A 27,471-nucleotide genomic window follows, 5' to 3' on the forward strand; every position below is an offset into this window, starting at 1 on the left:
ATACTCAATTAAAGATGGAAAAAACAAAAATAAACTCACTTAGTATGTGTTTCCCTCTGTGTTGCCAAAACCTGTTCCTGGACCCTTGCCACCCATCTTGCTGTTTGGCGAGTCTTGCTTGGGGCAGTTTCCAGCTGCCCCCTGCCGGGAGCACCCCCGATGGAAACCTGGGACCCAGGAAGGAGGAGGTGCTGACACGACTGTGAATCCATGATCACCAAGCTGCCCCTTGCCCAGACTGTGGGTAAAACCTACATAAGTAACAGATCTACAAAGTATTAATTTTTTTTGTTTTGTTTTTTTGAGATGGAGTCTCACTCTGTCGCCCAGGCTGGAGTGCAGTCGTGCGATCTCTGCTCACTGCAACCTCCACCTCCTGGGTTTAAGCGATTCTCCTGCTTCAGCCTCCTGAGTAGCTGAGATTACAGGCACACGCCACCACGCCAGGCTAATTTTTGCATTTTTAGTAGAGACACAGTTTCACTATGTTGGCCAGGCTGGTCTCAAACTCCTGACCTCAAGTGATCCACCTGCCTCGGCCCCCCAAAGTGCTGGGATTACAGGTCGTAGCCACCGCGCCCGGCTTTTTTACTTTTTAAAGATCTAATGTCACAAATAGGAAGAATCCTGCCTTCTGGGAGGCCCTCATGTGTGCCTGGCCCGGAATCAGTCCCATCCAGCAAGGGCATTGATGAAAATTCTCAGGACATCTAACACAAAGTGGTGCTTCCTGGCACTTGTGGCTGCACCAGTACGAGGCTGATCTGCTGCTTGGCTCACCTCCCCAGAGCAGAGCTCCTTTCTGGCCCCCTCTAATCATGGCCCATTTCCAAGAAGAAAATGACAACAAAGTCCTAGGCAAAGCATTGGAGTCCTGGCCTTGGCTTTAACCTCCTGGGACTTATTGCATCCCTCTCTGGCTCTCCCACCTGGAGGGCAATTCCCGCCTGCAGTGGAAAGCAGTAGCTGTGTGCAAGTCTTAAAATTCTCAGTGGCATACTTAGAAATAACAGAGGGAATTAGGTTTCATAAAACCATCTATTTAAGTGGCTCCAAATTAAGCCCCATTGTGATCTCTCTCTCTCTCTCTCTCTCTGTCTGGTTCCTTATATCCTGATTGTTCATGAGAGGCCCCATAGGACATGTGAGAACACCCCCCTTTTTTTTTTTGAGACAGAGTCTCACTCTGTCGCCCAGGCTGGAGGGCAATGGCACAATCTCGGCTCACTGCAACCTCCACCTTCCAGGTTCAAGCAATTCTTATGCCTCAGCCTCCGGAGTAGCTGGGATTATAGGCGTGTGCCACCATGTCCAGCTAATTTTTTGTATTAGAAACCTTTTTTTTTTTTTTTTTTTTCTGATAAACCAGCAGAAAGGCATTAGTCACCTGGTAACTAATCAAGTCAGGAATTGCCGAGAGGAGGGAGAAGGGGAGGTGCAGGGCCAAGGCTGGGACTATTAACACATCTGGATTTTTGGAGGAATAGTTTATTACTCCTCCTCCTCCAACTCCTTCTATATTCAAGGATTTTCAAGCGGGAAAAGTTGAGGTCTTGGCCTTGGGTGACTTTCATAGCCACATGACCTTAGCAATGGATTGGTTGATGCAGAACTTCTCATTGATGACTTTGTAAACCCTTGGTTAGCTCACTGCTGTCTTGCTGCTTCTCTGTGTCAGAATTAAGAAACTACTCTAGGTCTTTCAACAGCGGGAGTTTAACACAAGGAATTGCTTACATAGATAATGGAAGGATGAAAGGCTGAACGGGATAGTGAGGAACACAGCTTAGCACCAGCAGGAAGCTTCTTATTCCAAGGTTGAGGAGATGAAGCCCAGAAGCCAGTGTTGGTGGCAGCAGCTAGAACCATGGCAGGGCTGCCCGTGAGAGCTCGCCCCATGGAGGTGAGGGTTGTCTGGCAGGAGTCAGAGCCACAGAAGGGCTTGGAACCATAGATGATACACAGCCACTGTGGAAGGTGCAGAGCAAGAGGGGGGAAATGGTTGATCCCCACATCTCACCCTACCATACTCTGGTCTTGTACCATTTTCTCCCAACACACAAAGCTATGGAGAGCCACTTGGCAAGGGAGCCTGGGAAACACAGCTTCCTGCAATATAGAGCAGAACATTGGAAAGGCAGGGAATAAGCTGGGAGCAAACAGTGGGCCATCTGTGTAACACAAGGCTGCTGGATGAAATGGCTGGGAAGTAAGAAAGCACTGCAGAGAGGAGCTGAGGGGGCCATGGCAGGCTGGATCCCATTGAAAGCCTTACAGCAGTGTTTCCCAAAGTGTGGGATGCACTGGGCCACCCGAGCTGGCAAAAAGACCAGGCAGAGCATGAAGGAACAGTGTATCAGTAAGAAAGCTAGTCCATTTTCAATTCTCTTTCCCATCATCTGATGACATTAAGGAGAAAGTCTCTATTTGGTGCTAACCTGTCTTTAACATCACTCTAACATTTTCTAATTTCTTTTTTCTTTCTTTTTTTTTTTGAGACAGAGCTCTGTTGCCCAGGCTGGAGTGCAGTGGTGTGATGTAGGCTCACTGCAACCTGCAACCTCCATCTCCTGGGTTCAAGCAATTCTCCTGCCTCAGCCTCCTAAGTAGCTGGGACTACAGGCATGCACCACCACTCCCAGCTAATTTTTGTATTTTTAGTAGAGGCGGGGTTTCACGCTAGCCAGGCTGGTCTCAAACTCCTGACCTCAAGTGATCCACCAGCCTCGACCTCCCAAAGTGCTGAGATTACAGGTGTGAGCCACCATGCCTGGCCACGTTTTCTCATTTCTTTTTAACTCCAAAAGATAGCAAACCAGACAGGTGTGGTGGTTCACGCTTGTAATCTCAGCACTTTGGGAGACCTATGCGGGAGGATTGCTTGAGTCCAGGAGTTCAAGACCAGCCTGAGTATCATAGTGATGACCCCCATCTCTACAAAGAATAAAAAATTAGCTGGGCATAGTGATGTGTGCTTGTAGTCTTAGCTACTTGGGAGGCTGAGGCAGGAGGATCCCTTGAGCCTGGGAGTTTGAGGTTGCAGTGAGCCATGACTGTACCACTGCACATTCCAGCCTGGATGACAGAGTGACATACTGTCTAAAGCAAAAAGAGAGGAAAACTTAGGTTAAAGCCTTTGGCTGGTACTGGTATAATAGATGCTGCTGGTCCTGCCTAATCCCCGTCACCTAGTTGATACATTCACCTCCCCGCTGCTGTGAATGTTGGCAGCTAGCACTTTACAGCCACACCCTTCTTTTGGAAATTGCCTCACCTGGAAATAGGTGGGAGATTATATCATCATCCCGAGAGGAAGTATGCGGCAATGACTGATTGATGCCAGGCACAAAAGCCCAGCCCTCATGCCCTGAGGTGGTTCAACTCTGGTCCCATTCCTGTTCCAGAGCTTCAGCTGGCCCCACGCCTTTGCTTAGCCTCTTTCTGTTTCCCTCCCTCCTTCACCAGAAGTACCCCCTGTAAATCACTTGCACAAGAATCCCCACCTTATACTCAAGCCCTGGCTTGACTTCTAGAGAATCTAAGATAGCAGGCAACAGGAGATAGCTGGAATTGTGTAACTTTAAAAATTATTCTTTTTAATATTTTTGCCTGTGTTGATTTATGATAAGGTATAAAGGTTTTCCATTTATAGTAGTGCTAAGTTTTCTGTAAGTGTAATATTATTTTTAATTTATATATATATATAATTAAATTATAAAGACCATGGGCAACATAGTGAGACCCATCTCTACAAAAATTAGCAGGGCATAGTGGCATATGCCTGTAGTCCTAGCTACTTGGGAGGCTAAGGCAGGAGGATCCCTTGAGCCTGGGAGGTCAAGGCTGCAGTGAGCTAGGACTACACCACTGCACTTCAGCCTAGGCAACAAAGTAAGACCCTGTCTCAAAAAAAAAAAAAAAAAAAAGGCAGGGGTTGGTAGAAAAAATAAAAAATAAAAAATAATTACCTGGGCATGGTGGCATATGCCTATACTACACTACTCAGGAGGCTGAGCTGGGAGGATCCCTTGAGTCTCAGGAATTCGAGGCTGAAATGAGCTATGATTGCACCACTGCACTCCAGCCTGGGAAACAGAGAAAGTCCCTTTCTCTAATAATATATATGATATTTTTATTTTTATTTTTATATTTTAATTTATATATAAATATATATAGGTTGAGTTCTGTGGCTCACGCCTGTAATCCCAGCATTTTGGGAGGCCAAGGCGGGCAGATCACCTAGGTTAGGAGTTTGAGACCAACTTGGCCAACATGGTGAAACCCTGTCTCTACTAAAAATACAAAAATTAGCTGGGCGTAGTGGTGCATGCCTGTAATCCCAGCTACTCGGGAAGCTGAGGCAGGAGAATCACTTGAACCTGGGAGGCGGAGGTTGCAGTGAGCCGAGATCTCACCACTGCACTCCAGCCTGGGTGACAGAGCGAGACTCTGGCTAAATATATATAAAATATTTTTATAATTTTTATACTACTTATTTTTTATATTTTATAATATTTATTTTTATTCTATTTTTATAATAGTTATATGTATTTTTATAATATTTAATTTACACATATATAATTTTATATACGTAATAAAATAAAATAAAAATAAATAACTTTTTTTTTTGAGATGGAATCTCACTCTGTCGCCCAGGCTGGAGTGCAGTGTCGCGATCTCACTGCAGCCTCCGCCTCCCGATGTTGCTCACTGCAACCTCCGCCTCCCAAGTTCAAGCAATTCTTGTGCCTCAACCTTCTGAGTAGCTGGGATTACAGGCACACGCCACATCTGGCTAATTTTTGTATTTTTAGTAGAGACGGGGTTTCACCATGTTGGCCAAGTTGGTCTCAAACTCCTAGCTTCAGGTGATCCACCCGTCTCAGTCTCCCAAAGTGCCAGGATTACAGGTGAGTGCACCCGGCAGAAATGGACTATTAATACTTTCAAAAACTTGGATGGACCTCAAAAGCATTATGCTAAGAAACTCACAAAACTAGGTGCTGTGTGATTCTTCTTCTATGAAACTTTAAAAAGGCAAAATTGCAAGGACAGAAAGAAGATCAGCATTGCCAGGGGCTGGGAGGGGAGGAGAGGGACTGCAAAAGGGCATGGAGGACCTTCTTGGGTAACAGAAATATTCTATATATTGTAATTGTAGTGGAGGCTATAGACTACATACATTTATCAAAATGTATCAAACTATACACTTGAAATGGTAAATTTTAATGTACATAAATTATACCTTATAAAGCTGATTTTTTTTTTTTTTTGAGATAGAGTCTTGCTCTGTTGCCCAAGCTGGAGTGCAGTGGCATAATCTCAGCTCACTGCAACCTCTGCCTCCCGGGTTCAAGTGATTCTCCTGCCTCAGCCTCCTGAGTAGCTGGGACTACAGGCACATGCCACCACGCCCGGCTAATTTTTGTATTTTTAGTAGAGACGGGGATTCACTATGTTGGCCAGGCTGGTCTGGAACTCCTGGCCTCGTGATCCACCCACCTCGGCCTCCCATAGTGCTGAGATTACAGGCATGAGCCACTGCACCCGGCCATAAAGCTGGTTTTTTAAAAATAGAGGCAGAGCATGGTGGCTCACACCTGTACCCCCTGCTGCTTAGAAGACTGAGGTTGGTGGATCACTGGAGCCCAGGAATTTGAGGCTGCTGTGAGCCATTGTTGCGCCACTGCACTCCAGCCTGGGTGACAGAGGGAGACCCTATCTTCAAAAAAAAAAAAAAAAGAAATAAAATGAAATAATAGTACGGTTGCATGTGGATATAGGAGAAATTGCGATGATGGTAGAGGGAAGAGCCCAAGTGGGAAGAATATTTCAGAGGGAGGTGCCAAGCCTCTACCGAGTAGGTAAAGTGGACTCCTGGAGTCCGCTCTAGGAATTTGGCAAGTTTGGTGGCTCTGGGCCGGTTGGGGTGAGTGGGGAGGAAGTAGATTGTGGCTCCTTAACACAGCCTCAGGCCTGATGCTTACGACAGATGCAGACCTCTAGGGAAAGTGGTGGGCAGAAGCCCAGCATGCCTCTCTCTCCTTCCCCCAGGGACCGGTTGAGGAGAAAGCAAGGACCCCCTGCCTCTGCACAGCAACACCTTTCCTGGTCTTTGGGTCCTTTTTTTTTCAAAGAGACAGGGGCTCTCTCTCTCACCCAGGCTGGAGTGCAGTGGTACACTCATAGCTCACTGTAGCCTCAACCTCCTGGGTTCAAGTGATCTTCCTGCCTTGGCCTCCCAACGTGCTGGGATTACAGGCATGAGGAGCCACCACACCCAGCCAAGTTTCTTTCTTTTCTTTCTCTCTTTTTTTTTTTTTTAAAGCAAATATCCCTGGAAAAGAGGAAGAATGAAGAAAAAAAAGGGTATTGAGGAAGCTGGCAAAGAAAGAGCTTTCCCCAGCCTCCCTTTGAGGCAAGGTGGGGAGCAAGAAGAGTGCTTGGTGACAGAGGTGAGCTCCAAGAGACACTTCAGAGGACAGAATGGGCTCTGGAAGCCCCCAAGGGTACTCGGCCAGGAGCCTTTCCTCTCAGCCTTGGTCTTTCGGCCTCCAGGTCTCTCTCAGTCTCCCATCTTTGTCTCTGACTCTTTCTGATGGGGGATCACGCTGAGCCAAGGTGAGATGCTGACATAAAGTCCACACGGGAGCCTGCTCTGAGAGTCCCCTCAATGTTGACTTAGTATGAAGTCAGCTTGTCCAAACATCACCATGGACAGTACTTCATTAGATTAAATGGCTTCTTTTTGCAAAGAAGAACCTGTACTAATATTTGCTTTGCATCTTGTAAAATCATATGGAAATAGGATAATGATGTTGAAAATAGAAAAAGAGTGAATTCCCAGAGAGAGTGTGGCTGAGATAGCTGTACTTTTCCAAGCAGCCCCTCCTCCCCCGTCCGCAGTCTCTCACTCTGAGCAGCCCCAGCCTCAGCCAAAGGTGACTGTCAGGCTCTGGAGTTTATTCAGATTCTCACATGGAGAGTTTTTTAAATTTAGACTCAAACCACCTTTCCCTTGGTGGGTCAGGGGTCTGTTTTTGTTGTTGTTTAAAAATTTGCTAAGAAATTCAAGAAAAGGGAGTAAACAGTTGTATGATTGTAAAAAAAATCTATCACCAGTAAATGTTAATGAAAACAATTCTTTTTTCTTTTCTTTTTCTGTTTTCTTTTCCTCTTGTCTACTTTTTTTTTTTTTTTTAGAGACAGCGTCTTGCTCTGTTGCCCAGGCTGGAGTACAGTGGTGGGTCACATAGCTCACTGTAACCCTCAAACTCCTGGGCTCAAGTGATCCTTGAACTTCAGCCTCCCAACAGGCTGAGACTACATGCAGGTACAACCATGCCCAGCTAATTTTTTATGTTGCCCAGGCTGGCCTGGAACTCCTGATCTCAAGCAATCCTCCTGCCTTGGCCTCCCAAAGTCCCGGGATTACAGGCGTGAGCCACTGTGCCTGGCTTTTTTTGATCATTTCCTTAGTGAAATGCATATTGTTAATAATGTGATTCACTAATTTGTCAAACATTTGCAGAGTCCTATGCACTGCATTCCCTGCACTATGACAGACACCAGGGTTGTACTAATTCATGTTTGCATCCATTTGTTTTTCAACAAATATTATTGAGTTCTTTCTGTGAGCCAAGCACTGAGTGAGGCTTCGAAGGGCAGGAAGGAATGTGAAATAGCTTAAGTTCCCTTACAATTTTGCCTTACAGGAGGCAATGAAGGATTCATCTATTCAATTGCTCCATCCTGTATTAACTGACTCTACGTTTACTCCTGAACATCCACTACTGGGCACTAAGATGCGGGGTGAGTGTAGCCCTGTCCTTTCGGAGTTCAAGGCTGGACACACCCCAGAATCCCTTCCCAACTCTGTCGCTATTAAGTCACTCAACCAGACATCCACTAGACAGAATGAGGGGCACACATAAATATGAAACAATGGCCAGCTGACCAGTGAGGTGTCAGTGGCTGGCCCAGGCTCTGGACCAGGGGACCTCGGGGAAGGCCAGCACCCTTCTTGGTGGCAGCCAGTACTTCCCCTTTGCTCACCTTCATTGTGTTTGCAATGTTATTTAGCAGCAGTGGCAGTGTGTCTTGTTCAGATCAGTGTCTGGCACATAGTAGGTGCCCAGAAATATTTGTGGCCTGACTTCAGCCAGCTTCCCAGAGCAACTGAGTTTCTGGAGGAGGAGGCCTTTGGGGCGGGATTTTGGGGGAAGACCAGGGGGCCTTGGTGTGCTGGCATGCAGAGGCACCAATATTTAGAAAAGTGTCACCCACATAGGCTTGACACCATGGCGTATGCCTGTAATCCCAGCACTTTAGGAGGCTGAGGTGGGAGGATCGCTTGAGGCCAGGAGTTCAAGACCAGTCAGGGTAACACAGTGAGATCCTGTCTCTACAAAAAATTTACCAAAAATAGGGCTGGGCACAGTGGCTCACACCTATAATCCCAGCACTTTGGGAGGCCCAGGAGGGTGGATCACTTGAGATCAGGAGTTCAAGACCAGCCTGGCTAACATAGCAAAACCCCGTCTCTACTAAAAATACAAAAATTAGCCAGGCATGGTGGCGGGGACCTGTAATCCCAGCTACTCAGGAGGCTGAGGCAGGGAGAATAGCTTGAACCTGGGAGGCGGAGGTTGCAGTGAGCCCAGATCACGCCATTGCACTCCAGCCTGGGTGACAGAGTGAGACTCCGTCTCAAACAAACAAACAAACAAACAAAAAACAATTACAAAAAAGAATTAGCCAAATGTAGTGGTGTGCACCTGTAGTTCCAGCTACTCAGGAGGCTGAGGTGGGAGGATTGTTTGGGCCCAGGAGGTGAAGGATGGGTCTTGTATAGTACTTGCATAGTACTCTGTAAATGTTTGACAAATTAGTGAATCACATTATTAACAACATGCATTTCACTAAGGAAATGATCAAAAAAAGCCAGGCACAGTGGCTCACGAAAACAAGGCAAAATGATAACATTTCAACTATAAATAGCAGAGCAAGCAGTTCCTCTGTCATCCTGCAAAACAATGAGGTTGCAGTGATCCCAGATCGTGCCACTGGACTCCAGCCTGGGCCACAGAGCAAGACCCTGGCTCAATAAATTTAATTTAATTTAAACAAAAAATAAAATCTTGAACCCTGTGATGCCAGGACTCCCAAGAGCCACAGTCACCTAAGAATTCCAGCCAACATCTATTGAAGGCTGACTGTGTGCCAGGCACGGGTCTAAGCACTTTACATGGATTCATCCAATCCTCACAGTGGCTCACGCCTGTAATCCCGGGACTTTGGGAGGCCAAAGCAGGAGCTATGATTGTGCCTCTGCACTCCAGCCTGCAGGACAGAGCAAGATCCTGTCTCTTTAAAAGAAAAAAAAAAGTGCCACGTATGTAATAAATGCTCCAAAGAAACATTAGAGGTGACGTTGATGATGGTGAGGTGATTAGTCATGAGTGACCAAGAAGCCAAAGGCAGAGGCTGGAGCCAGTTCCTGCGGATGCGTCCAACTCTGGAATCCTTGGAGATGTTTCTTTTTTCTTTCCTTTTTTTCCTTTTTTTGAGAGAGGGTCACCCAGGCTGGAGTGCAGTGGCACAATCACAGCTCATTGCAGCCTCAAGCTCCCTGAGGGATGTTTTTGAAATCCATGGATAATGATGTTTCTCTGCCTTTCCCTTGTCAGAGAAGCCTGGGGCCCAGGAACTGGCAGGTCCCTATACCCCCTCCTGGAAGTCCACACTGCAGGCTTGTCCAGGAGCTTGCCTGGGAGGGACTTCGCCGGGCTGGGCACAGCAGGCCTCCCAGTCAGACTCCAGGGGACCAGAGCTGAAGAATCAGCCCCCACCAGCACACTCCCAGTTCCTCCTCTGCTGTTGGACATGGCTCTCAAGTTACTTCCCTGTGTGTGTGGTGGGGGAGTGAAGGGGACTCTATTTATCCTTCAAGCGACATGAAGGAAGAGGCTCATTGTTTTGCAGGATGACAGAGGAATTGCTTGCTCTGCTATTTATAGTTTGAAATGTTATCATTTTGCCTTGTTTTCGTGGCCTGAAGTCCCCAGCGCTTCCTGTCTAGCAGTCCTCATTCTCTCCCTTTGCACAGTCTGCCTTTAGTTTAAAATCTTGGGGCTGGGCGCGGTGGCTCACGCCTGTGCTCCCAGCACTTTGGGAGGCCAAGGCGGGTGGATTGCTTGAGCTCAGGAGTTTGAGACCAGCCTGGGCAAAATAGTGAAACCCCGTCTCTACTAAAAATACAAAAATTAGCTGGGTATGGTGGGAGCCGGGCCAGCTATCTGGGAGGATGACGTGGGAGGATGGCTTGAGCCTGGGAGTCGGAGGTGCAGTGATCCCAGATCGTGCCACTGGACTCCAGCCTGGGCCACAGAGCAAGACCCTGGCTCAATAAATTTAATTTAAACAAAAAATAAAATCTTGAACCCTGTGATGCCAGGACTCCCAAGAGCCACAGTCACCTAATAATTCCAGCCAACATCTATTGAAGGCTGACTGTGTGCCAGGCACGGGTCTAAGCACTTTACATGGATTCGTCCAATCCTCACAGCAATGCTTTGAGGCAGATGCCACTATCATCCCCACTTTACAGAGGAGAAAACTGAGGCACGGGGTTGGTAAATTACCTCTCCAAAGTTGTCAGGTGGTAAGCAGGAAAAGCAGACCCCAATCTCTTAACCACAAACACCTATATCTCGGAGAAAGGCAGCTCCTGTTTCTGGAACCTGGATTGGAAGAAAAGTAAAGACCAGTCCAGCACCGTGGCACATGCCTGTAATCCCAACACTTTGGGAGGCCAAGGTGGGAGGATCGTTTGAACACAGGGATTCAAGACCAGCCTGGGCAACATAGGGAGACCCCGTCTCTACAAAATATAGAATTAAATTAGCCAGGCATGGTGGTGTGTGCCTGGGGTCCCAGCTACTTGGGAGGCTGAGTTGGGAGGATCACTTGAGTCTGGGAGGTCAAGGCTGCAGTGAGCAGTTGATCGCACCACTGCACTCCAGCCTGGGCGACAGAGTAAGACCCTGTCTCAAAAAAAACCAACCAACCAAACAAACAACAAAAAACTAGACCTTAAACACTGCTTCAATTTTAGCTCCAGTTACAAGCAAGAGAGTTTTTTCTGTTTGAATCTTCCATCATCCCAGGGTACAGAAGCTAGATAGTGGCCAAAGAAATGCAGTCTCTGAGCCCTGCAGTGACAGCTGAAGGAATAGTGACTGACAGCAACTGACCCGTGACCATTTCCTGATTTCCAGCTTCCCCAACCCACTGGTCAGCTTTCCATCCCATGGAGGAGCAGCTTGGGGCCAAAAAGGCCACCTGCAGAGAGCACCAACGCCTTGTGCCAGAGACCACGCTAGGGAGGGGCTGCAGCAGAGGATTAGAGGTGCTTTGGTTTGCTTGCTTGTTTTATTTTGGTTTAATAATTAGGGAGGTATCCAGACCCAACCATGGTTCTTTTTACCCCACTTAGGCAGCGAAGCCCAGAGTCGCTTGATGCCTCAAAGGAGGTGATTAAAGTGGAAGAGAAAATATTCTTTTCCTGGCTTTTCAGTTTCAAATGCCTATGCCTTTAGGCAAATAGAAAGGACTAATCTAGGCTGGGCACAGTGGCTCACACTTTTAATCCCAGCATTTTGGCAGGCCAAGGTGGGAGGATCACTTGAAGCCAGGAGGATCCCTTGAGACCAACCTGGGCATAGTGAGACCCAGTCTCTACAAGAAATTTAAAAATTTGCTGGGTGAGGTGGCCCGTGCCTGTAGTCCCAGCTACTTGGGAGGCCAGGGTGGGAGGATCACTTGAGCCTAGGAGGTTGAGGCTGCAGTGAGCTATGATGGTTCTACTACACTCCAGCCTGGATGAGAGAGGGAGACCCGGTCTCAATAATAATAATAATAATAATAATAATAATAATAAAATTAAAAAGGACTAATGAACTCACCTAAAGATGGGGGGTGCATAATGAAGAAAACCAGCACCCTTCCCCAGGTGGGGGAATACAGATGTTGATGGGTCCCGAGAGGGGATCCTTGACCCTCGTGCCTTGTCTAAGCTTCACATGGGAGGCAAAACATCCATCCAGACTGTGGAGCCAATGACCAGAGAGCACCCAGTACCATTTAATGGGAAAGGCCCTGGGCAGGCACCAGACACAGAGAAAGAGGAATGAGCTGGAGCCAAGGAGGCCTCCCCAGTGAAACACTGCCAGGCGCCCAACACCAGCAGAGACTCTAGACCTGGGGCACGGAGGAGCAGGTGTCCCAGCAGCAAGCTGTGAGGACAGGTGGGACCCCAGGCCTTGATTGCAAGCCCTCGATGACTTCCTTGATAGCAAGCCCTGAGGAAAGGGGCAGGCCCCCAACATTGCCTGAGATGACATTTCTGCCACCTAGCATAACAGGGGCTCAGAATAAAATTGAGTTATATAAAAAAAAAAGTAAGTCCCATTTTACTCCAATGAGGCATCCTTTAAAGACCCCAAGTGTGCAGCCTGGAGCTTGGCTTGCTGCATCGTGTGGAAACAGTATACACCGTTCTCCTTACGGGGCACGGGCAGCACCACTCAGCAAACCTGTTGCTTTTGTGCCTTCATGAAAGTCTTTCAGGAGTAGTCTACACAGCAGGTCTCTCATCACTCTGGGGAGCCCAGTGGCTCAGAAGCCCCCTGTAGTCTGGGGAAGTCCTGCTAAAGTACATCCAGCACAAACAAGCTTCCAAGCACAAACAAGCTTCCAACTCACCCACCTCCCTGTGTTCAGCTTGGAATAGCAAATACCAAAAAGTAAACATTTGAAACTGATGGCCTCAATGTACAGTCTGGAGTTCATGGGTCTAAGTTTCCCGCTGGCATTCCCCTCAAGGTCCACCATTACCTGGGCTCCACTGCCTGCTAGGCTTCATGACCCCTCTCGAGGGAGGCAGCATCCCAAACACGGCTGGGCGGGCATGTCCTTCCTTCCTCTGGCTCCATCCTTCACCATCCCACTGCATGCCATCCACACTGCCTGGTAAGCAGCCCTGGGGACCTCAAGACTTCACTCAAACACCACCTCCTTTGTGAAGTTTTCCCAGGTAGTGCTAACCACACCCTTCTTCTGTGACCTCACCGTGACAGGTACAGATGGCTACCGGTGCCCTGGCACTGCCTTGGGAATGAGTCTGTTTTAATGTCTTTGTCTTCCACTGCAAGACTTTTGGGGTTCAGGATAAGAGAGAGAGAACAGGGGGCATCAAAGAGGGTTGCTAACTACTTTGCTATGTAAAAGGATGTTTGTGAAACAATACACCAGCTCCTCTACCTACCATCACCATTATTTCATAAAAGCATGGTCATATTAATACAAAAAATAATAGGAAAATCATGGCCTCAGAATGAAGGATGCTCCTTCACAGAAAGAAGTCTTTACAGCTTCCACATTTATACACACATGCGTTGGCCCAGGTTTCTCATTTGCCCTCAAGTCGCAGAGTGGTCCTAGAATATAAGCTCTGTGGGGTGCCTGGGGGCCTGTGGGATCACAGCTCTGGCCATTGGGGATCCCTGGCAACCAGAACCTGAGGGATGCCCCTCCGATGCTGCCTGAGGCGCTCCCCATCTGGTCCCAGTTTGGGATGATGAGTAGACTGGAGGCCATGGGTGCCGATGATGTCACTGGGAAACTCCCAATTTGTGTGTCGATTTAAGCTTAACAAGGGTGGTTCTCAGCTGGTGAATCCCATTTGGTTGAGAAGCCTCAGACTAAAGAGGTTCATAGGCAGGGCTTACTGGATTTGACGCAGCTTCCGCAGCCCAACACAAGGTCTGTGTAGGAGGAACTCTCCTGAACCCCACTCCACAACCAGGGAGGAGCCCGCTGGGTGGCGTGCACCTGTAACCCCAGCAACTCCCTAGGCCGGGGCAAGAGGATCTCTTGAGCCCAGGAGTTCCAAACCAGCCTGGGAAACACAGTGAGGACTCATCTCTACAAAAAAATTAATAAAATTAGCCAGGCATGGTGGTGTGTGCTTGTAAACCCAGCAACTTGGGAGGCTGAGAGGGAGGATTGCTTAAGCTTAGGAGGTTAAGGCTGCAGTGAGCTATGGTCACACCACTGCACTCCAGCCTGGGCAGCAGAGCAAGACCATATCTCTAAAAAAGAAAGAAAGAAAACTAGTATATGACAATCAGGCAAGGTGCTCAACCCACAATCCCAACGCCATCCTACCTTTTTAGCCCCTCCCACAATTTTATGTCATTGTCAATGTTCCCTTTTTATAACAATTACTTTAAAACCTCCCTTACTGTTACTGTATGCATAACATAACTGACCTACATGTATTATGTATATGGAAGAAATGCAATTTATAAAAACATAACATAGGCCAGGCCCAGTGGCTCATGTGTGTAATCCTGGCACTTTAGGAGGCCAAGGCACTTGAGGTCAGGAGTTCAAGACCAGCTACCATGGCCAACATGGTGAAACCCTGTCTCTATTAAAAATGCAAACGTTAGCTGAGCATGGTAGCACGCACCTGTAGTCCCAGCTACTCGGGAGTCTGAGGCACGAGAATCACTTGAACCCAGGAGGTGGAGGTTGCAGTGAGCCAAGATCATGCCACTGCACTCCAGCCTGGGTGACACAGTGAGACTCCATCTCAATAATAATAATAATAATAATAATAATAACAACAACAACAACATAACAAAATAATATGCTTTTAAAAGACTACATATTGGGTACAGTGTATACCACTCAGGTGATGGGTGCACCAAAATCTCAGAAATCACCACTAAAGAACTTATCTATGTAACCAAAAACCACCTGTACCTCAGAAACTATTGAAATAAAAATTTAAAAATAGATATGTATGCTTTTAAATATGTAAATGCCTTGGCCCAACTACACTAGTAGAATTAATAAAATAGGTGCTTGCAGTTCTGTATAGAATCATCATAAACATGTGTGTTATTTAGTAATGTGATGTTTTAGTTTTTCATTTTTTAATTGACAATTATATATATTGATTGTGTATGTGTTGTTTTGAAATAGGTATACATTACATATTTCAAACATAATCACTAATCAAGTGAATTGACATATTAACCTCACATGCTTTTCATTTTTGTGTAATGTGATGTTTTGGTGAGTCAAATACCATGAGCTATGTTGCCACTAGTGGTTTGATATTCTGAAATCTCTTGGTAAAGTACTGAGCCAAACAGAACATATCTTTTCTTGATTTACATAGGAATCGCAATACTAGAAAATGCAGTATAGGTTAAAACTGAAAAAATACTTGGTGTTTATATGTACACATATACACTGTATGTAAAATGGATTATTGAAGAGAGAATTATTCATGGGTTTAAACTACAAGGCTGTTTGCAGAAGCAGTAGAAAGCCTGGCCATGACAAACCAAAATCGGCCCCTCTCCCACCCAAACCTCCCAGTGAGAACCACTGATGTGGGCTGCAGAGGCACAGAAAGAAAGTGATCCACCCAAGGCCACGCAACTTGTCAGCTCCCACGCCTGGCCTGGGCCTGTGACTTCTGACCCCAACTCAGTGCTCCCACCTGCACCAGGACATTTCAGACACTGCTGTTTGGAGTTCAAGGCTCCCTGGAGGTCCCTTTAGGGTGACCGCAGAAGCCCAGGGAAGCATCATACCCTTTTAACCAGAGCCATTCCATGTTTATATATTTTGTTTTAAAAAATGTGTAAAATAATTGCTAATAATTTGGGGGCATTTGCCATGTGCCAGACACCTCTGGAGATATTACACTGAGTTTCCACAACCACCCTGTGGGGCAAGCTTTAGGAGCCCTTTTTACAGATAAGGAAATGGAGGCTGAGGGGCCTAAGGCCACATAGCCCCAAGTCTCTCTGATCTGAGTCTAAGCCCCTTCCATTCTGCAGGCTGTCTCCCCACACCCTGTTTAGAGGTTGGGCTTCCTTGTCAGTTTTATTTGAAAAAAAAAAAAAGCTATTGGAATGGGAAAAGATGTTTGTGACTGGACGTGGTGGCTCACACCTATAATTTCAGCACTTTGGTGGGTGCAGGCGGGAGGATCGCTTGAACTCAGAAGTCTGAGACCAGCCTGGGCAACATGGTAAAACCCCACCTCTGCAACAGCAACAAAAAAGCTGTGTGTGGTGACATGTGCCTGTAGTCGCAGCTACTTGGGAGGCTGAGATGGAGGATCACTTGAGCCCACAGTGGAGGCTGCACTGAGCTGAGACCATACCACCACACTCCAGCCCGGGCAACAGACCTGTCTCAAAAAACAAAAACAAACAAACAAAAAAAGGTTTTGCTGTGAAACTGCGGCCCCATAGAGGCCACTTCAGTGGCCCTGGGTCATTCAGTTGGGGGTATTTGGACACACTTGGTCTTCCCAATCTCCTAGGAGAGGCCAGTGTTGAAGTAGCCCCCTCTACAGAGCTGCAGGCCAGAACCCACTTTTGTTTATAAAAAGCACGCAACCAATCAGTCGTTGCAGAAAAGATAGCAAAAAGAATGAGATCAGGCCTGGCGCAGTGGCTGACGCCTGAAATCCCAGCACTTTGGGAGGCCGAGACTGGTGGATCACTTGAGGTCAGGAGTTTGAGACCAGCCTGGCCAACATGGTGAAACCCCGTCTCTACTAAAATTACAAAAATTAGCCAGGCGTGGTGGCACATGCCTGTAATCCTAGCTACTCGGGAGGCTGAGGCAGGAGAATCACTTGAACCCGGGAGGGGGAGGTTGAAGTGAGCCCAGATTTTGCCATTGCACTCCAGCCTGGGTGACAGAGCGAGACTCTGCCTCAAAAAAAAAAAAAAGAAAAAAGAAAAGAAAAGAAAAGAAAAGAATGAGATCAAAACCATCCATAATCTCCCCTCTTGATGAGGTGGCTATTAACAGACAGTGATTAACTTTCCAGACTATATATGAACAATGGATTTATTCATATAGTTCATTTATCTATTTATGGAGATTACATTTAATAAAATGTATATCGTGGAAAACATTCTATTTTATAATTTTATGTAACTTGATAATGTATATTTACATATTGCTAACAGGATGGGATAAGAGCACACTCTAGACACAATTTGATGAACCTTATTTGGCCAAGTGGAGGATGGGTGTGTCTTCTCCTTTCCCAGATGCCAAAACCCCAGTTCTTTTATTTATAATGACAATGACTGGTGTTGAACTCCTCCTTACAACTCACTAAGTCCTCTCCAGTTATTCTCTCTTTTATTTTTTTTGAGACGGAGTCTTGCTCTGTTGCCCAGGTTGGAGTGCAGTGGCACAATCTCGGCTCACTACAACCTCTGCTTTCCGGGTTCAAGTGATTCTCCTGACTCAGCCTCCTGAGTAGCTGGGATTACAGGCACCTGCCACTACGCCCAGCTAATTATTGTATTTTTAATGGAGACAGGATTTCGCCATGTTGCCCAGGCAGGTCTCAAACTCCTGACCTCAGGTGAGCCACCTGCCTCAGCCTCCCAGCTGGGATTACAGGTGTGAACCACCGTGCCAGCCCCATTCTCTCTTTTAATCCTAACACTCACTCTGGGAGGTCAGTCTATGTTGCCTAAATATCCTCATTTTATTGAGAAGGAAATTCAAGTTCAAAGAGGCTCCTTGACTTGCCAGCTTGATCCCGTGTCCTCCCAACCAGCCATCGCCTCCTCTTTATAGTTTGTCGGGTGCAGCCTGCATGCTCCAGGCAAATGACTTCTCAGCACAGCCGCTGGCCTCCGGCTGAGACCTATGGCCTCTGTGCAGGGCCAGGGATGTGGGCAGAGTCGCAGGCGGCTGCCAGGAGCCAGACTCTGCCCAGCGCCCTGGGGATCCCCTCTTGCCAGTGCCTGAAATGCCTGCTTCATCCCTTAGCAACTGCTGGTGGCATCAACAGTAAAGGGCTGTGATCCTGTTTCAGAGCTTCTGAGGTCTTCCAAAGGTGTTTGCTTTTTCTAATGCCAATTAGGTACTCCTGAGGCCAATACCAACCTTGTAGGGCACAGGCAGGGGCTGGACCACTCAGCACCCTCCCTACTCCCCAGGCCTTGGTGGCCCTGCCCTTGCAGCTGGCCCTGAGCTCAGGGCACCCAGAGGGTAGTCTGCTCCTCCCAGGCCTTCTCCTAGGGTGTCAGGGTGTGAGGTGTCAGATCTGGGGCACTCCTGACATTCTAATCCACCCGGGATTCCGGCAGATGCCAAGTCTCTGGTATCAGGGGAAATGACCTCAGAGCTTTGGATGTGGCTGGCAGGCCACTGTCCAGACTTAAAGGTCTCCCAGCAGGCACCTGTCATCTGAGCTTGGAGGTATCTTGTCCCTCCCCTGCCTCAGACCTTCCAGAAGACAGCTGAGGCTCCTGGGAGAGAAGGTAGACTTCTAGGACAAGATGAGACCTTGGAATTTCAAAGCCCCTTTTATGAATGCTTGGTTCTCTAAAGTCCAGGCCGGGCATGGTGGCTCATGCCTCTAATCCTAGCACTTTGGGAGGCCAAGGTGGGCAGATCACTTGAGGTCAGGAGTTTGAGACCAGCCCGGCCAACATGGTGAAACCCTGTCTCCACAAAAAACACAAAAATTACCCAGGCATGGTGGTGGGTGCCTGTAATCCCAGCTACTCAGGAGTGTGAGGCAGGAGAATCGCTTGAACCTGTGAGGTGGAGGCTGCAGTGAGCTGAGATCACGTCACTTCACTCTAGCTTGGGCAACAGAGTGAGACCCTGTCTCAAAAAATAGATATCTATATCTCTATACATAGATGTATGTAATAAAGGCTGAAAACACAGCTTTCCTCTTGGGCCAGTGGAGGAGAAGTGAACCTGCCGTGTACTGCATGGGCTTGGGGGCCCTGAGGAAGACCCTCTCTTGCTCCCAGGTATTTATCACTACACTGCACAGTGGATGGAAAGTGAAATTAGGACCACTCTTCACGCTGCCACTCGCCGTGGCCTTCATCTCCTTCCCTTCCCTCAAACCTGTGAGGAGTGCGGAACTGCTCCATCACGTCCATTTTCACACATGAGGAATCCCAGGTTTGGAAAGGTTATTTGTGATTCATCCCAAGCCAGGGACCAAAACTGGTCAGGGCAGAGCTCAATCCCAAAGGCAGGTTTTCCATTTCCACCATAACCCAAAGCATTCAGCCATTCTCCAGCCATGCTCCTTTCATAAAGGAGTCACACGCACCTAAGTGTGTTCATTTGGAAATTCTTTGGTGGAGCTATTTATGTGCCCATTCATCACCAATATTTATTTTTTTAATTAATTATTATTTTTTTTTTGAGACAGAGTCTTGCTGCGATGCCCAGGCTGGAGTGCTGTGGTGCGATCTCGGCTCACTGCAACCTCCGCCTCCCTGATTCGTGATCCTCTTACCTCAGCCTCCTGAGTAGCTGGGATTACAGGCACCCACCACCATGTCTGGCTAATTTTTGTATTTTTTAGTAGAGACGGGGTTTCACCATATTGGCCAGGCTGGTCTGGAACTCCTGACTTCAAGTGATCCGCCCGCCTTGGCCTCCCAAAGTGCTGGGATTATAAGCATGAGCCACCAGGTCCAGCCCATCACCAGTATTTATTAAGCACTTTCTTTTTTATTTTTATATTTTGACCTTTACAAAATGATGTGGGGTGTGTGTGTGTGTGTGTGTGTGTGTTTTAAGAGACAGGATCTTGCTTTGTTGCCCAAGTGGAAGTGCAGTGGTGTGGTCACAGCTCACTGCAGTCTTGACTTCCTGGTCTCAAGCGATCCTCCCGTTATAGTTCTCAGTCTCCCAAAGTAGCTGGGACCACAGATGCACACCACCATGTACAGCTAATTTTATTTTGTAAATTTTTTATAGAGACAGGGTCTCACTATGTTGCCCAGGCTGTTGCTGAACTCCTGGGCTCAAGCAATCCTCCGCCTCAGCCTCCCAAAGTGCTGGGAATACAGGCGTGAGCCACTGTGCCCAGTTTATTAAGCACATTCTGTGAGCCCAGCTCTTGGCTGGGGACTGTGGGGACCTCCAAGGTGAAAACGGTCTAGTTCCTGCTTGAGAAGGAGAAGGAGGTGTGGATTAAGGGGAAAAGGAAGACAGGTCCTGAAGACAGACCTGCAGGGAAAACGATGGGCTGGAGGAGGGGATGGCCAGCACATCCCAGGGGCACTGTCTGTGGGCTGGGGCTCCAGGGGGCTTCCTGGAGGAGGACTGGGGGAAAAAGGGGCTCTGTTTGGAAGCTGTGATGACCCTTGAGAGTCTTGATGGACGCAACAGCCTAGAGCCCCCAGCTCCCAGTTGGCAGAGGTGCAGGCTGGGGCTGAGGCTGTGCTCAGTGTCCCCTGGTGCCCAGAAGGTGTGTGGAGACAGAGCCTGGAGGAAGCTGCAGTGCACACATCCCCTGCTTGGTGGAGAGGAGAACCCATCCTGGGCATCCCTGGCTCAGCTCTGAAGACCAGAGCACAGTTGGTCCCCCGTTCAGGGCCCCAGCCAAGCCCCCCGGGGAGGGATAGCCCTTCAGAAGCCCTTTCCTTCCCTGCAGGCACATGTGGGTGCTTTTCCCAAAAGCCGGGGTAGAACCACCTCTCTCTTTGGAGAAAGTTCTTCCATGGTAACTGCTAACACAGCAGGGCTCAGGGATCAGCGGACCCTCGACAAAAGTGAAGTAAGGTCACAGAGTACAGCAGGGTTAAGCCCCCTGTGGACCAGGCTGGCCCTGCCACTTACCAGCTTTGGGGATTTTGGGCAAATCACTTAATGCTCTGAATTTCAGTTTCTCCTCTGTAAAATACAGTTGTGTCTGCCTTATAGGGTGGTTGTGAGTTTTTCTTTTTTAAATCTTTCTTTTTTAAATGTTTTTCAGACGGGGTCTTGCTCCATCACTCAGGCTGGATGGCAGTGGTGCCGTTATGGCTCACTGTACCCTCAAATTCCTGGGCTCAAGCAATCCTCCTCTCTTAGCCTCCCAAAGGGCTGAGATTACAGGTGTGCACCACCACACCTGGCTAATTTTTAAAAATCTTTTGTAGATATAGGGTCTTGCTATATTGCCCAGGTTGCCCTCAAACTCCTAGCCTCAAGTGATCTTCCTGCCTCAGCCTCCAAAAGGTTTGGGATTACAGGTGTGAACCACTACACCCAGCCAGCCACTTGGCCTAATATTTCAACTTCAAATAACTTTTTTTTTTTTTTCAGTGGCGTCTCCCTCTGTTGCCCAGGCTAGAGTGCAGTGGTTCAATCTGGGCACACTGTAACCTCTGTCTCCCGGGTTCAAGTGATTCTTCTGCCTCAGCCTCCTGTGTAGCTGGGACCACAGGTGCCTGCCACCATGCTCAGCTAATTTTTGTATTTTTAGTAGAGATGGGGTTTCACCATGTTGGTCAGGCTGGTCTCGAACTTCTGACCTCAGGTGATTGCCTGCATCGCCCTCCCAAAGTGCTGGGATTACAGGTGTGAGCCATTGTGCCTGGCCCCAGATAACTTATTCAAATGAAAGGATAAATCATCAAATGAGAATGATGTATGTGCTTGAATAGTCACTGGAACATTTTTATAAAAGCAAAAAGCTAGAAACAACCTAAATGTCCTTTAAAAGGGGATGGTTAAGTAAAATACTGTAAAGTTATAAAATAGATTATTACATAGCTGTTAAAGGAGATACGGTGGATTTAAACATGCTGATGATAAGGGGAAAAGTCCATGAAAAAATTCAAAAAACAAGTCGGGGTATGTGATCTTATTTTTGAGTAACAGAGTCTTCTGGCTGAGCCCTAACTTGGATTTTGATTTTGACTCTATACAACTGGTTTTCTGGAATTTGTAGGAGTTGAAATGTTTGACAGACTATTTTGTAAATATGCACGAGGTTTCTGCTGAAAACTCTAGCACAATGTTGAGAAGATAGAGGAGATTTGTAAGCAGGGCTAGGACCCCAGCCTGTGTAAGAAAGGGACAAAGGTAAGATTTTTTTTGGTTATTTGTGCATCTATAAGTGTATTTTTAGATTTACCAAAGACTGGTGTGTATAAGCTACATTCATTAAAAAAAAGCTTATTTAGGCCGGGTGCAGTGGCTCACACCTGTAATCTCAGCACTTTGGAAGGCCAAGGTGAGAGGATTGCTTGAGTCCAGGGGTTCAAAAGCAGCCTGGGCAACTTAGTGAGACCCCATCTGTACAAAAAAAAAAACAAAAACAAGCAACAAAAAACCCCACACTTATTTATTGAACATAAACATAGAGAAGTCATAACTTGATGAGTTTTCTCAAAGCGAGCACCCTCATGTGATGCCCAGTCAGATGCACAAATTTGTGGGAGCCCAGAAGCTGGTCTCTTGCACCCTCAGCCACTTTTCTTCTCAGGGGACCACTCTTCTGACTTCCGACACCAGAAATGAGTTTGATTTAGTTTGAACTTTACGTCAGTGGAACCATAAAGCATGGCCTCTTTTATGTTTAGCTTCTTTCACTCAACATTATGAAATGCAGCTGGGTGTACTAGCTGTCCCTCATATTCCTTTCTGCATAGTATTTTATTGTACGAATATACGCACATTGTTGATCTATTTTTCTGTTTATGACTATTTGGATTGTTTTCATCTTTGTCTATGAAAAACGATGTCACTGTAGATATTCTCACACATGCCTTTTCGTGGTAAATGTGCCAGTTTTATTAGGTATATACCTAGCTGGTTAAAGGGTTTATTTACATTTAGCCTTTTTTTTTTTTTTTTCTTTTTTGAGACAGAATCTCACTCTGTCGCCCAGGCTGGAGTGCAGTGGCACAATCCTGGCTCATTGCAACCTCTGCCTCCTGGGTTCAAGCGATTCTCCGGCCTCAGCCTGCAGAGTAGCTGGGACTACAGGCACCCGCCACCACGCCCAGCTAATTTTTGTATTTTTAGTAGGACGGGGTTTCACCACGTTAGCCAGGCTGGTCTCAAACTCCTGACCTCAAGTGATCCACCCATCTTGGCCTCCCAAAGTGCTAGGATTACAGGCGTGAGCCACTGTGCCTGGCCACTTACATTTGGCTTTGATAGTGCCAAACCATTTTCCAAAGTTGTACCAGATTACATTTCTACCAATGGTGTTTGGGAGTTTCAGTTCCACCACATATTTGCCAGCAAGTGACGTGTCATGTCAATTTTGAGTATACTGGTGGGTGGATATCTCACTGTGGTTTTAACTTGTGATTCACTGATGACTAATGAGGATTAACACTTTTTAAACAAGTTTCTTGGCCATTTGTCTGGAACATCCTTTGCGTTCTAGACATTTGCTTTTTTTCTGTTGAGTTGTTAATCTTTTTCTTATGAATTTGCAGTTCTTTATGCATTTTGGATATTAGATCTTTGTCAGTTATATGTATTGCAAAAATATTTTTAAAAATATTTATTTATCTATTTGTAGAGAAAGGGTCTTGCTATGCTGTCCAGGCTGGTCTTAAACTCCTGGGCTCAAGCGATCCCTCTGCCTTGGCCTCTGAAAGTGTTGGGATGATAGGCATGAGCCACCATACCCAGATGCAAGAAATCTTTTCCCATTCCAATAGCTTTCCTTTTTACTCTCTTAATAGTTTGTTTGATAAACAGATACTCTTTAATATAGTCCAATTTATCTACTTTTCTTTTATGATTTGTGCTTCTTCGTGTCCTGCTTAATACATTTTGCCTAAAATAAGGACATAAATATATTTTTCTACGCCAGTTTCTAAAAGCTTTATTGTTTCACCTTTCACATTCAGCGCCTATCTGGATTTGATTTTTGTGTATGGTATGAGATAAGAGTCAAGATTCACTCTTTTTCCTATATGGTTATTCAGCTGACCCAGCACCACTAATAGAAAAGACCCACCTCTTCCCCGCTGTGCTAACGTGTTATTTTTTGTCTTGTCTGTGTATGTGTGTGCTGTTTCTGGACACTCTGTTATTTCACATTGGCCTGTTTGCCTGTCTTTGCATTAATACTGGGCTATTTTACTTATTGCACAGTAGTACCCCCTTGTCTACCGTTCCTCTTTCCATGGTTTATGTTACTCAAGGTACAGAACAATGACATATTTTGAGAAGGAGAGACCACATTCGCATAACTTTCATTCCAATATATTGTTATAATTGTTCTATTTTATTATTAGTTTTTGTTGTTAATCTCTTAATGGGACTAATTTGTAAGTCAATTTTATTATAGGTATATAACAGAAAAAAAAACCATAGTATATATAGGTTTTGCTATTATCTGTGATTTCAGGCATCCACCAGGGGTCTTGAAACATATCCCTCACAGATAAGAAGAAACTACTATGGTCCAAATCCTTCAACTTTGTTTTTATTTTTCAAGACTTTCCTAACTATTCTTGGCCCTTTGTATTTTCATATTCCAGAATTGGTGTGTCCATTTCAACCTCCCTCATTCCCTTTCCCCTATACCCCTGCCACCACAAAAATCCGCTGGGATTTTAATTGTGATTGCTTTGAATCTATAGATCAAGTTAGGGGGAAGTGATATCTTAACAATACTATTTCTTTTCTTTCTTTTTTCTGAAACAGAGTCTCATTCTGTTGCCCAGGCTGGAGTGCAGTGGTACAACCCTGTCTCACTGCAACCTCTCCTGCTGGGTTCAAGCGATTCTCCTACCTCAGCCTCCTGAGTAGCCGGGATTGCAGGTGCCCGCCACTACGCCCGACTAATTTTTGTATTTTTGGTAGAGATGGGGTTTCACCATGTTGGCCAGGCTAGTATTAAACTCCTGGCCTCAAGTGATCTACCCGCTTCAGCTTCCCAAACTGCTGGGATTACAGGTGTGAGCCACTGCCCCTAGCCAATACTGAGTATTTCGATCCTGAACATATCCTGAAATTATATCCTTTCATTTTTTATGATCTTCTTTTATAATCCTCCATAAAGTTGTATAATTTTTTGTGTAGAGGCTCTGTACAGTTTTGTTTCGTTCATCCCTGTATATTTATGTCCTTGATGCTACTGTATATGATATTTAATTTTTTTCAATTTCTAATTAGACAGAAATACAATGAATTTTTAAAAATTTTGACTTTGTATCTAGTGACTTGTTAAATTCATTTATTAATGGTAGCAGGTTTTTTTTTGGAGACAGCGTCTCACTCTGTCACCGAGGCTGGAGTGCAGTGGTGCGATCTCTGCTCACTGCAACCTCTGCCTCCTGGGTTCAAGCCATTCTCGTGTCTCAGCCTCCCGAGTAGCTGGGATTACAGGCACACACCACCATGCCTGGATAATTTTTGTATTTTTAGTAGAGACGGGGTTTCACCATATTGGCCAGGCTGGTCTTGAACTCCTGACCTCAAATGATTCGCCCACCTCAGCCTCCTAAAGTGCTGGGATTACAGGCATGGGCCACTGTACCCAGTCATGGTAGCAGTTTATCTGTAGATTTGTTTAGACTTTCCAGGTCTATAATAATGTCATTTGTGTATTATAGCAATTTTAATTTCTCCCTTACTGATTCTTTTTAAAAATTTTTATTTTCATTTATTTATTTATTATTTTATTTATTTAAAATATTTTTGAGGCAGAGTCTCACTTTGTCACCCAGGCTGGAGTGTAGTGGCGCCATCTTGGCTCACTGCAGCCTTGACCTCCCAGGTTCAAGAGATCATCCTGCCTCAGCTCCCCAAGTAGCTGAGACTACAGAGGCATGCTATCACACCTGGCTAACTTACTGATTCTCAGACATTTTATTTATCCTCTCCCTCCCCCTGTACATCTTCTCTTTTTCCTCCTCCTCCTTTCTTTTTCTTCCTCTTTTTCTTGTTTGTAATTGTTTCACTGGCTAAGACCTCTACTACCATGTTAAAAAGAAGTGGTGACAATGGTCATCATTGTTCTAAACTCAGTGGAATGCTTTCAATATTTCACCATTAAGTATGATGTTTGCTGTAGAATTTTAAAATTTGAAGTGAAATTCACCTAATATAACATTTAGGGCACTTGGTTATTCACAACACTGTGCAGTCACTACCTCTGTCTGGTCCAAAACATTTCTGTCATTCCAAAATAAACTCTGTTCCTATTCAGCAATTACTCCCCATTCCCCCAAACCTCCCACCTCTGGCCACCACCAATCTGCATTCTGTTTCTATGGATTTACATGTTCTGGATATTTCATATAAGTAAACTCATACATCTCTGGTATTTTGTGTCTGACTTCTCTTACTTAGCATACTGTTTTCAAGATTCACTCATGTCGTAGCACAAATCAGTACTTCATTCCTTTTTATGGCAGAATAATATTCCACCGTGTGTATGTACCACATTTGTTTATCCATTCAGATGTTGCTGGACATTGGATTGGTTTTGTCTTTTGGCACTGCAAATAATGTCGCTATGAACACTCATGTACAGCAGTTTCTCCCTCCCGTCATCTATGGTTTTGTTTTCCATTGTTTCAATCACCCACCGTCCAAAAATATTAAATTAAAAATTCCAGAAATAAACAATTCATAAGTTTTGTTTTTTGAGAGAGAGAGTCTTACTTTGTCATCCAGGCTGGAGTGCAGTGGCGTGATAGCTGACTGCAACCTCTGCCTCCCAGGTTCAAGTGATTCTTGTGCCTCAGCCTCTAGAGTAGCTGGGATTACAGGCGTCCGCCACCATGCCCAGCTAATTTTTTTAAAATATATTTTTAGTAGAGACGGGGTTTTACCATGTTGGTCAGGCTGGTCTCGAACTCTCGACCTCAGGGCATCCACCCGCCTCAGCCTCCCAGTGTGCTGGGATTACAGGCATGAGACACTAGGCTCAGCCAACAATTCATAATTTTTAAATTGTGTGCTGTTCTGAGTAGGATAATGAAATCTTGTGCTGTCTGGCTCTGTCCCATCCGGGATATGAATCATTCCTTTGTTCAGCTTATCCACGCTGTATTACTACCTGCCTGTTATCAACATCATCTTGTTTGCTCCTGACATCCAACCATCAACAACATCACGGCTTGATTATCCAGGATTGCCCAAATCATATGATCCTCCTCACACATAGTCAGAAGGTCAATAGCAGCCTAATGATACATCGCAATGCCTGTCATTCACCTCTCCTCATTTCATCACATAGGCATTTTAGCCTTTCACATCATAAGAAGTAGAAGGGTGAGCACAACACAGTAAGATATTATGGGGGTGGAGGGAGAAGTAAAAAAAAAACCTGTAGTGTGTATGGGATTTGGTACAATCCGAGGTTTGAGGCATCCACCGGAAACCTTGGAAAGTATCCCCTGCAGATAAGGGCAGACTACTGTATGAGGATTTTTTTTTTTTGAGCCCATTTAAAATTCTTTTAGGTGTGTATCTAGAGGTGGACTTGCTGGGTCATATGATAATTCTATGTTTAACTTTTTGAGGAACCACCAAACTGTTAAACAACAACCTGAACCATTTTACATTCCTACCAGAAATATATGAGGGTTTGAATTTCTCCACATTCTTACCAACACTTGCTATCTT

General features: G+C 46.0%; 1 long non-coding RNA gene across 2 annotated transcripts; it reads right to left on the reverse strand.

Annotated features, from left to right (window-relative positions):
* Positions 1-1,470: 1,470 nt before the first annotated feature.
* LOC107968837 (uncharacterized) lies at positions 1,471-13,069 on the reverse strand. Of its 2 annotated transcripts, none has more exons than XR_001710328.4 (3): positions 12,898-13,069; positions 10,644-10,742; positions 1,471-1,968 (listed from the first exon to the last, which is right to left on the reverse strand). It is a non-coding gene; the product is annotated as an uncharacterized LOC107968837 (long non-coding RNA). The 2 variants fall into 2 exon arrangements; XR_001710327.4 differs by having other exon boundaries at positions 1,471-2,109.
* Between the last annotated feature and the right edge of the window lie 14,402 nt (positions 13,070-27,471).

This window comes from Pan troglodytes, chromosome 18 (assembly GCF_028858775.2).
Source record: "Pan troglodytes isolate AG18354 chromosome 18, NHGRI_mPanTro3-v2.0_pri, whole genome shotgun sequence".
NCBI lineage: Eukaryota > Metazoa > Chordata > Mammalia > Primates > Hominidae > Pan > Pan troglodytes.